Source organism: Fulmarus glacialis, unplaced genomic scaffold, assembly GCF_000690835.1.
Source record: "Fulmarus glacialis isolate BGI_N327 unplaced genomic scaffold, ASM69083v1 scaffold418, whole genome shotgun sequence".
NCBI lineage: Eukaryota > Metazoa > Chordata > Aves > Procellariiformes > Procellariidae > Fulmarus > Fulmarus glacialis.
The window spans coordinates 1-3,099 of NW_009228768.1; the positions used below are offsets into that span (position 1 = coordinate 1).

At 44.2% G+C, this 3,099-nt stretch overlaps 1 pseudogene; it reads left to right on the forward strand.

Moving 5' to 3' along the window:
• Positions 1 to 1,481: 1,481 nt before the first annotated feature.
• LOC104080995 lies at positions 1,482 to 2,287 on the forward strand (annotated as a pseudogene).
• The last annotated feature ends 812 nt before the right edge of the window (positions 2,288 to 3,099 follow it).

A 3,099-nucleotide genomic window follows, 5' to 3' on the forward strand; every position in this document is an offset into this window, starting at 1 on the left:
TCCCTTTACTTTCCTGTGTTGCAAACAGTACATACTCTTGTCTATAAGCCCACACTTATTCCCTTCTGCATGCCCTCTTTAAGCACCTATCCTGGTAGCTGGTGAAGGGTCTAGAGAACAAGTCTTATGAGGAGCGGCTGAGGGAACTGGGGCTGTTTAGCCTGGAGAAGAGGAGGCTGAGGGGAGACCTCATCGCGCTCTACAACTACCTGAAAGGAGGTTGTAGCGAGGTGGGGGTTGGTCTCTTCTCCCAAGTAACTAGCGGTAGGACGAGAGGAAATGGCCTCAAGTTGCGCCAGGGGAGGTTTAGATTGGACATTAGGAAAAATTTCTTTCCTGAAAGAGTGGTCAGGCCTTGGAACAGGCTGCCCAGGGAAGTGGTGGAGTCACCATCCCTGGAGGTATTTAAAAGACGTGTAGATGAGGAGCTTAGGGACATGGTTTAGTGGGCATGGTGGTGTTGGGTTGACAGTTGGACTTGATGATCTTAGAGGTCTTTTCCAACCTTAATGATTCTATGATTCTATGTAAGCTAAAGAAATGGTAGTGGAATGGTAACAAGAAAATAAGGTATAAAAGTGGAGTTAAGTGGTCAGACATGCAAAATGACTTAATGTCTTGCAGAGTTCTCTTGCACCTGTTTTGTCACTATTTACATCCCTGAAGGAACATTAATTAAACAGAACACTGGGAAGCAGGAAGAGGGGATGAGAACTAGCAGGTCACCATCAGACTTACAAATACCCACCTTCCCTGAATTTCATCCTCCTGCTTTGGTCTCCAGGCATCCAAAAGTACTGTGTCCGAAGTTGATTATGTATGACTTAATCCTGTTTGGTACAACTCTAAAGGTCTATCCATCATTCCAGCTATGGGCATGTATGTCATCAGTGCATCAATAAACACAACAAACACAAAGTCTGTCTACAAGTATGCTATTAATAACACCCCTCCCGGAGTGATCCATGGTCCCCCAGATCAAGTGGTACAAAGTTACTTGGCTCTGCATTGGATAGGATTAAACCCACATAAGGTTGATTGCTACATACACATCATATCATAGCGTTTCACCCAGGTCTTCCCTGGGCTCTGTCTGGTGTCCTTGTGGCTCTTTGAGATTTCTATTTGAAGTAACTACAAGTTGTGTTACAGTCCAGAAAAGTGTTGCTTCACTTGCATGAAACAGAGTGTATGAGTTCTGTGTTCTGTAACTGCATGAAGCATACAGGTGTGTTCAATGGACAGCCCCAGGTTTCCTTGGGCTAAGTCAGAAACTGAAGTTCTTTGCCAATGTAGATACAGGCCTGCCTGAAAACTTAACTGTGGTCTCTTCTGGAGTGCTTCACTGTTCCTTTATTACTTTCGTTTGCCCATACTTTGAAATAAAAGTTGGACTAGACTGAGAATTCTGGTGTCTAAAGGAACTTTCTCCCATTTAAAACATTTGTTTGTGGCAACTTTGAACTTTAACTCCTACTCAGGCCCAAACTTTCTGACTGTCTGCCGGGCTTACACTTATGTGCACTCTACACTACACCTATGTACTTCTTTGTTGGTAATATTGCCTTCGTAGATGTCTCTTATGCCAACAGTGTTGCCCCCAAGGTCCTGCTCAGAGCACAAAGACATTTGCTATAATGGCTGTGCAACTCGTTTTTTCTTTGGAGGACTCTCTGTTTCCACTGAATGCTTTCTTCTTGTGACAATGTCTTACGACTGCTTCACTGCCATCTGCAATCCTCTCCTCTACCAGACGATCATGTCTTGGAGGGTGTTACTTGTTGGTTCTGGTTTAAACCTTTGAGGGAGTTTAAACATTGCAGTACACACCAGTTGTTTAATCTTTCAGCTGAACTTCCCTGGGTGCAAGGAGATTGATCACTACTTTTCTGAGCTCCTTCCACTCCTAAAGTTCTCCTGCAGTGAAACTTTTGTCAATAAGATTGTGCTGTTCTCCTTCTCCTCTTTCTTTGTTATTACTTTGTGCTGTGTGATCCTGGTGTCCTACTGCAACATGATCTCCACCATCCTGAGGATCACTTCTCAGGCAGGCAGGAGGAAAGCCTTCTCTACCTGTGCTTCCCACTTTATGGCAGTAACACTGTATTTTGGCACAACATTCAAAATGTATGCCATTCCTTCTGACTCCTCTTCACCAGACCAGATCAAATTAGTGTCCATGTCGTACTGTCTTTTCATCCTCATGTTAAACCCCATCACTCCTAGCCTGAGAAACAAAGATGTGAGGGGTTTTCTGAAGAAAACACTGGAAAGGAAATTATTCTAAGGAATCACACCTATTAAGTCACATGCTTTCAAAGAAAGCATTTTCAGAAGCAGCCAGAAGCAAAGAGGAACAAAGCAAAGTCTCACAAAGGATTTGCAATAGGAATCATATTGATATTCTCCATATGAACTGCTGAAAAAATGGATTTTTATTTTTATATTTATATTTACTTAATGACTTATTCATTTTCCCCCCTGAAATATATTTCTAGTGTCCTGGTTCTGGCTGGGACAGAGCTAACTTTCTTCCCAGTAGCTTGGGGGGTGTGCTGTGTTTTGGGTTTGGTGTGAGAGGAGTGTTGATCGCCCATCGATGCTTTGGTTGTTGCTGGGTGGTGCTTGCACTGGGGAGACTTTTGGTTTCTCTTTTCGGCCTCCCATGCCCTACCACTTGCAGGGGAACCTGTCGGGGGGGGGCGCGGAGCCTAGCCGCGGTGGTTGACCCAGCTGGCCAATGAGGTATTCTATACCATGTGACATCATGCTCAGTATAAAAACCAGGGGTGTGGTGGGGCTCGCCCCATGTTGCTGAACCGTCGGCGGTCAGTGAGAATTGTCTGCTTTGTATATTCTGTTATTGTTGTTGTTCTCATTGTTATTATTACTGTTCTACTTTGTTTTATTTCAATTATTAAACTGTTTTTATCTAACCCGGGAGTTTTCCTACTTGTGCCCTCCTGATTCTCTCCCCCATCCTACCGGAGGAGGGGGATGAGTGAGTGGCTGCGTGGGGTTTATTTGCTGGCTGGGGTTAAACCACGACATCTAGGAAAAAGCAAATCCAAGAAAATTGCACAGGCTAGCAGCTACAAC